We start from the raw sequence: 7,420 nt of genomic DNA, 5'->3' as shown, positions 1-7,420 counted from the left end.
GAGAAGCAGGAGGATTTCTGAGTTCGAGGCCAGCCTGGTCTACAGAGTGAGTTCTAGGACAGCCAGGGCTACACAGAGAAACCCTGTCTCAAAAAAACCAAAACCAAAACCAAAACCAAAAAAAGAGTCACTTTGCTGAGTCCCACTGTGTAAATAAGTGTAGATATTTAATTAGCAGCCTTTGGGTGTGGTATTTTGAAGAGAATAAGGATGATGCTTTTATGGTCAGATAACCACCTGTGTAAGACGAAGCAGAAAGGACTCCTGTTGTGTTCTTTCAGAAGATATATCTCAGTGTTGTACTGTACTGACCTTAGTTGCTGTATTGCAATGATAATTTCCTTGGAGAGGGAGTTGACATTGCAGCTAGAATGAGCTGGCTTGTGACCCAAGGCAACTTGTAAAAGAAAGAGTTTATTTGGGCTTATAGTGCTAAAGAAATCAGAGTCCATCACAGCAGGGCACCATGGCAGATGCAGCAGCAGGAACAGTGGAGAGATCACATCTCAAACCCAAAGCAGAGGAAGAGCGAACTGGGAGTGGCACGTGGCTTTGAAACCTCCAACTGACTTTTGGAGACATGCTTCCTTCAGCAAGGCCAGACCTCCTAAACTACTCAGGCAGTGCCACTCACTGCCTAGCAACCGAATATTCATATACATTAGCCTATGGGAACATTCTCATTCAAAGCTGGATGCTGCTCCCACACTTGGGAGGCTGAAATTACTAAGAGTTTGAGGCCAATTTAGGTTACATAGTGAATTCCAGGCCAGCACCGGCTACAGCTCAAAAAGAAAAGCACAAACAATGAGGATTAGCTATGCAAGCTATTCTTTGCTGACTGTATGACAAACATTGTATCAATAGTTATAGGAAGAATTAAAGTGTGTTTTCTAAGCTTTGTCTTTGTTCATTTTTTAAATGTTGAAGTGAGGTACCTGTGTTTTGAAGCATTGTTGGTTCCTTGGGACAACGTTAGGCAAAATGAACTACCATTTTGAGATGGAGCAGTGTAGTAGTGCCACCTAGTGGTCACCCGGGATGCCTGGACAGTGTTGCCATTTGATGCTGGGAGCCAGTGAGGGGTTGTCATCCATGCGGGGCTCCTGGAGAATGTTCTTGAGAATACTGAGTGGCAACTGTGCTGAGCATACTTGATGGGCAAAATATTTTTACCACTGCTTTATGGTCACCCAAACTCTCTCGTTTGAAATTTGTTATTAGAAACAATATTAGATATTAGAATATTAGATTAGAATCCTCTTTCCCCTAATACTTTAAACTAATTATGTCAATCAAAATTTTGGGCTAAGCTTGAAAATCATAGCTTATTCACGTTTTACTGTTTTATCGACATGTTCTTGCATGTAATATTCAGACGCATGGAGAGTATCTGTAGGGTATCCCTGATCTTAACCAAACCTGGATGAGGGCCAGCCGCAGGGAACTCTCACCGAAGGATATTCTTTCAGGATCAATCTCTCTTTTGAGTGGTATTCCCTAAACACCCAGTACAGCAGAGAGGCCACAGAGAGCACCCTCTGTCCCCTACTCTCTTATGCTGAAAGCACCTGTGACTGAAAACTCTGACAAATATCAAGGTCTTTGGAAACAATTAGTGATAGAGATCTTAACTATGAGGACTATGCTAAGGGGGCGTGGCCAACTGTCTACTTAGTGACAAGAATCCTTGAAGGTTCCTTTTCAGAGAGTCCCTTTCTCCCCCAGCATTTTTAGCACTTGCTGACCGGAACGGGTAATTTGGGTAGTTAGGGTTTCTATTGCTGTGAAGAGGCACCATGACCACAGCAGCTCTTACAAAAGAAAATGTTTAATTGGAGCTGGCTGGTTCAGAGGTTCAGTCCATTATCATCATGTTGGGAAGTATGATGGCATGCAGGAAGATTTGATGCTGGAGAAACAGCCTAAAGTTCTACATCCAGATCCTCAGGCAATAGGAAGAGAGAGTGAACCACTGGGCCTGGCTTGAGCTTCTGAAACAGCAAAGCCCCACCCCCTGTGACACACTTCCTCCAACAAACCACACCTCCAATAATGTCACTCCCTATGACTCCATGGGGGAACATTATATATATATATTTTTCTTTTTTTATTAGATACTTTCTTCATTTACATTTCAAATGTTATCCCCTTTCCTAGTTTCCCCTCCGAAAATCCCCTATCCTCTACCCGCTTCCCCTGCTCACCAACCCACTGACATAGAAAAAAAACACACTGACATAGAAAAATTTTTTTCAGGAAGATTTTTGCACAAATATTAAGGTATTTTGTGGGTACCCACCTAGGGAAATATTTCCATGAAAACCCATAACATGATTTATACTAACATTTTATTACACATTTTTTGATACGGAAATTCTTTGAGGGGGAGTGAAACATTATAGAGACCTCAGGAGGTCTTCAAAACTCTCTCTGTAAGTGTCTCTGAATTCAAGGGCAGCCCTGATGACATGCAGTTATCAGATTTTATAGCTGCCCAAACTTACTGGGCAGGGACTGCCCAGAACAGCCAAACCACCAAACCAGAGCAGAGCAGAGCAGAGCAGAGCAGAGCAGAGCAGAGCAGAGCAGAGCAGAGCAGAGCAGAGCAGAGAGCAGAGCAGAGAGCAGAGAGCAGAGAGCAGAGAGCAGAGAGCAGAGAGCAGAGAGCAGAGAGCAGAGAGCAGAGAGCAGAGAGCAGAGAGAGAGCAGAGAGCAGAGAGCAGAGAGAGCAGAGAGCAGAGAGCAGAGAGCAGAGAGCAGAGCAGAGCAGAGCAGAGCAGAGCAGAGCAGAGCAGAGCAGAGCAGAGAGAGCAGAGCGAGTGTGATAGTGTCTGGAATCCAGTTGCTGTGTTTCAGTCCTTGCTCTGTCTTGACTAGTGTGGGACCTTTATGGAGTTCTTTGCTCCTTCATTCTGCTAGTACACATAATAAAACCTCATAGGGCTAGAGGCAGATGCTTGGAAAAGAGCCTGGTGGGTGTTCCACACATAGAGTGGTTTTCGTCTGTTATGGTGGGGTGGCCACAGTAAAGGACACAGTGAAGAGGGCAGTGGGACCCTATTGAGTAAGAAATGGAGATGATGGTCGAGAGTTGATAGAATAGAAACACAGAAACTGGGGTAACTTGGAAAAAAAGAGATAGGAGATAAACCTGGATTTTGAGCATTGCAAAGAGTGAGTTAATTTTCAGCTAGTCCTTTTCACTGGACTTTATGTTAAGGAAAAGGCTCACGGTGGTTCCTGGCACGATCTAGGTTTGCGCTCCGATTCTTGATCTGGCATCCGGTGGCTGTTTTAGGTTTGTACAGGTGTGAGGTAGCAACCTCACAGGCTCAGGTTCTGTTCCCTAACCTTTTATGTTGTAAGATTTTATTTTATCTTTTATTTTTACTTGGAGGCAGGGCCTTACTCTGTAACCCTGGCTTGCCTGGAATTCTCTGTGCAGATCAGGCTGATCTCAAACTTACAGCAGTCTGCTTGCCTCTGCCCTCCGAGCGCTGGGATTAAAGATGGATGTCGCCAAGCTTGGTTTTATTTTATTATTTCATTCTCTCTCTCTCTCTCTCTCTCTCTCTCTCTCTCTCTCTCTCTCTGTATGTGTGTGTGTGTGTGTGTGTGTGTGTGTGTGTGTGTCCGCGCTCATGCATGCGTGTTTGCAGATGGCATGTGAGTGCAGGTGCCTGCAGAAGGCAGAGGAGAGCACTGGATCCTTTGGAGCTGAATCCACACGTGACCATGAGCTGCTGATGTGCGTGCTGGGGACCAAGCTTAGGTGAGCTTTGCCAGCCTAGCTTCCTGCAGCAAACCACACAGACTCCGGAGCAGTGCCCAAGCAGAAGTCAAGGTTGCTTTAGAGCTTTTCATTCCCAGTTGGTGCTAAGAGCAAATGTGTGGGGTTTATATCTCAGGTGTTTGTGTATTTTTTTTTCTTTTCCTCCTTCAATGTAAAATATGCAGGTGTCGGTTTTCAGCAGGTTACTTTTTTTTTTTTTGATGAAAACAGTTGGAACAAAATGTGTTTTACAGGCATATAAATGTCAGGCCACAATGATTTTAGTGTGCATGTGTAAAAATGTTTGCTAATATTTAAGATGTTAGAATCTGTAAAGAATGTAAATGCCAATAAATCATCTAGACACAGGAGACGGTGGCTGAAAACCCATCCGCCAATGATGCTGAGAGCATTTTACTTCAGTTTCTGTATCACTGTGTCTTAGCTACGGTTTTTACTGCTGTGAGGAGACCATGACCAAGGCGACTCTATTAAGGATAACCTTTAACCGGAGCTGGCTTACAGTTTCAGAGGTTTAGCCCATTATCATCAAGGCAGGAAGCATGGCAGCATCCAGGCAAGCATGGTGCTGGAGGTGCTGAGAGCTCTACATCTTGTTCCAAAGGCAAAGAGGAGAGGACTGGCCTCCAGGTAGCTAGGAGGAAGGTCTCAAAGACCAACCCTACAGTGACACACTTCCTCCAACAAGGCCACATGTCCTAATAGTGCCTCTACCTGGGCCAAACATATTCCAACCACCACACTTGCCTGTCTTCTGGCTTTCAGCCATTCAAACTTTTCTTTTTTTCAGTAACTCAGACTTTGATCTAAAAGTTATGCATTGTTGGGGCTTGACCACTGAGCCTCAATGTTTCAATAATCCCAGTTGTGTTCGGGGATGTGAGAATGTAAGAAGTGCTTTTTCCCTGGGAAGCATCTCAGAGGTGCTGTGCAGGGCAGTGGACTATGAGAGGAAGCCTGGTAAGGTCAAGCCAAAGGCTTGAAGCCCAGAGACCCTGAAGGGACAGTAGGAGCTTCACTTGCACCAGGACCCTGTCGTGTAGCTGCAGCCCCCCTTCATAGATTTGTGGCCATCAGTCATGTAAGGGGAACACCCCCAAGCCCTTCCACATGTAGATGAGGCATCCCTAACATCTCAGACCAAGACAATATGAAAAGACCACAGTCAAGTAGGCCCAAACCAGAGCTCTCCATGCTAATGAGGTCTGGAGGGTGTGGCCAATAAGCTTCCCTTCCCAGACATTCCTCCCTGCCAAAGGTATTTAATCTCAGGCCCACCCTGTGAAGTGGGCTATGGCTTTATGCATCCATTTTCCGCCTTGACATTAAACTCTCACTGCTCTTGGAATGCCTTGGAGGGAGGGGTATGTCTTTTCAATGAGCTCTGCCATGGGGAGCCATGGAGAAGACCTTCACCTACAGAGCTGCAGCCTAGTCTCCTGTAGAAGGCCTCTCTGTGCCCCCAGCCACAACCTCCACCAAGCCTGCTGATAAGCCAAGGACAATCCTCGTGGGACAAGCCCGAGCTCCCCCTTTTCCCGCCAGCCCTGGGCTAGATGTAACCCATGAGCCCCCTGCTTTTCTGTGACTCCCTGAGGTGCCTGGATGTCCAAGAGCCTGAGATGTCCCAGGGGCCTAGCCTCCTCGCTTGCCTGGGAATTCCCCAATCAGCTCCTTACAAAGGAGCCTTGGCACTTCCCTACAGCCCAGCACCCGCCTTGGTGGTGATGTGGGATAAGCACAGTCCAACTGCCTGAGTTCTGTCTCCCCAAGAGGTGGTCGGTGCCCAGTGGCAGGATGGATGCAGGCCCACAACCCAACAGTGCTGACACCTGACTCAGGCCTCAGGCGCTTCTTTCACAACCACCCATTTCCGGTCTCCAAATTGATAGATGAACACTCCACCCCATCCCCAACCCCTATCTGTCAGGAAGCTCAGAAAAAAAGTTGATCCCGTTTCTGACAGCTGCAAGGCCTTAGCCCGCGTGCTCAAGAGTTGCCATCTGGAGTCATTTTCACTTCACCTCATGAGCTTGCTGGAGATCTAGATAGACTTAGGTCCTCATGCTTGTGTGGCCGGCAGGGCAGTGTCCCTACTCAGCACTTCCCCAGCCCTGTTGTTCCATTTCCCCTGCAAATCTCAGCAGCGCAGCTTTGTGCTTTCTGAGCTGTGCCTTGACTGTTTCCTCCTTCAGTCCCCAGAAGATGGGAAGGCTGGTCAGCTCTCAGTGCTCTTGGAATGCCTTGGAGGGATGGGTCTGTTTGCTTTATACAAATAGACCAATGCAGCTGCATGTCTATAACAGTGTGGCACACAGCCTGTGTGGCATCAGCATTGGAAAGGTTGTTAGTCCTGGTTCTGATCCTAAATAATTATGTGACAAGCTAGACAGTCTCTTTAGGTGATCCAGGGCTGACTGACGTTGCAGTTAACAAGGACTAGATATATATCTTTGTACCTTGGTGTTGGTCTGTGTACCAAGCTATGACCCAAGATGACTGCTGGAGCTCTGAGTAGTTCAATCATTTTTCAAGCCATGGAGGAAGTATGACTTAGAAGCTGCTTACTAAATGCATATTCATATTCCACCTGGAAGCAAGGGAAGGTGGGAATTGTGTCTTTTAGCTAAGTATAGGTAAGTAAAAACTGATAGGATGTCAGAAGCAAGCATCATCGGAAGCCAAGTTGCATGGCCTCTCAGCCATGCCATCACTGAGGTACAGGGGCATACTGATGGAGCTATCCTAACAACTGGTTCCTGCTCTAGGCACTTAGCAGATGCCTTGGAAAATTTGTTCATGTTTTCATCTTGTGCAGATTCATCAGGACACTGTGAATGGATGTTTATGAACTTCTGTACAAAGACCTGCCTTCTGTCATCCTAAGATTTCAATCTTTAAGATCTCCCTGGGGTCTAGAATTCAGGGCCTCGTTCCTTCAGTTCCCCTAGATTTCTCCCAACTCATTTGGAGAGGAAAACTAGCTGCACAGCGCAACACTCTTCATAAGTTAGACCATGTCGGGTGACTGCCATCCAGGCTGCAGTTAATAGTTACTGCAATGTTCATAGATCTGTTGAAGATTCAGAGCTGAAAAGGCCAAAGGCATGTTACCTTCTAGGTAGTAGTAGCTTTGTTGTCATCATGTGCTGTTTTAGAACCAGTGAGAAATTCTACATTAAGGAAAATGCTTGCCACAGCGTTGCTTGAGATGGTGTAGTCAGCTTCTTTGTCGTTCACAGATGTTTCTTAGCAGTGGGAGTCACTGAAGTAGTCAGTGTGCATGTCCCCGTGGGGACCTGCGGCATCCTGGCATAGGGTGTCAGCCTCCTGTTTGATTGGTTGTCAGGTCTTCTCACATTCGGCCAATCCAAGTTAGAGTCTCTCACCAGTTAGAATCCAGTGCTGTTTCTACTCTGTTACCAGAGTCTGGGTGCTTTCCCATGTCATTTTCTAGGGTCAGAAGTCTTGCCCAGGGCTTATTTATGCCTGGCATCTCTCTCTCTTTTAAGATTTTCACATTTATTTATTCATTTACTTATGCATTTATTCTTTTTTTTTTTTTTCCCCTCAAGACAGGCTTTCTCTGTGTAGCCTGGCTGTCCTGGAACTCACTCTGTAGAC

The sequence above is a fragment of the Mus pahari genome, chromosome 3 (assembly GCF_900095145.1).
Source record: "Mus pahari chromosome 3, PAHARI_EIJ_v1.1, whole genome shotgun sequence".
Lineage (NCBI taxonomy): Eukaryota > Metazoa > Chordata > Mammalia > Rodentia > Muridae > Mus > Mus pahari.
This window is presented reverse-complemented; position numbering follows the sequence as displayed.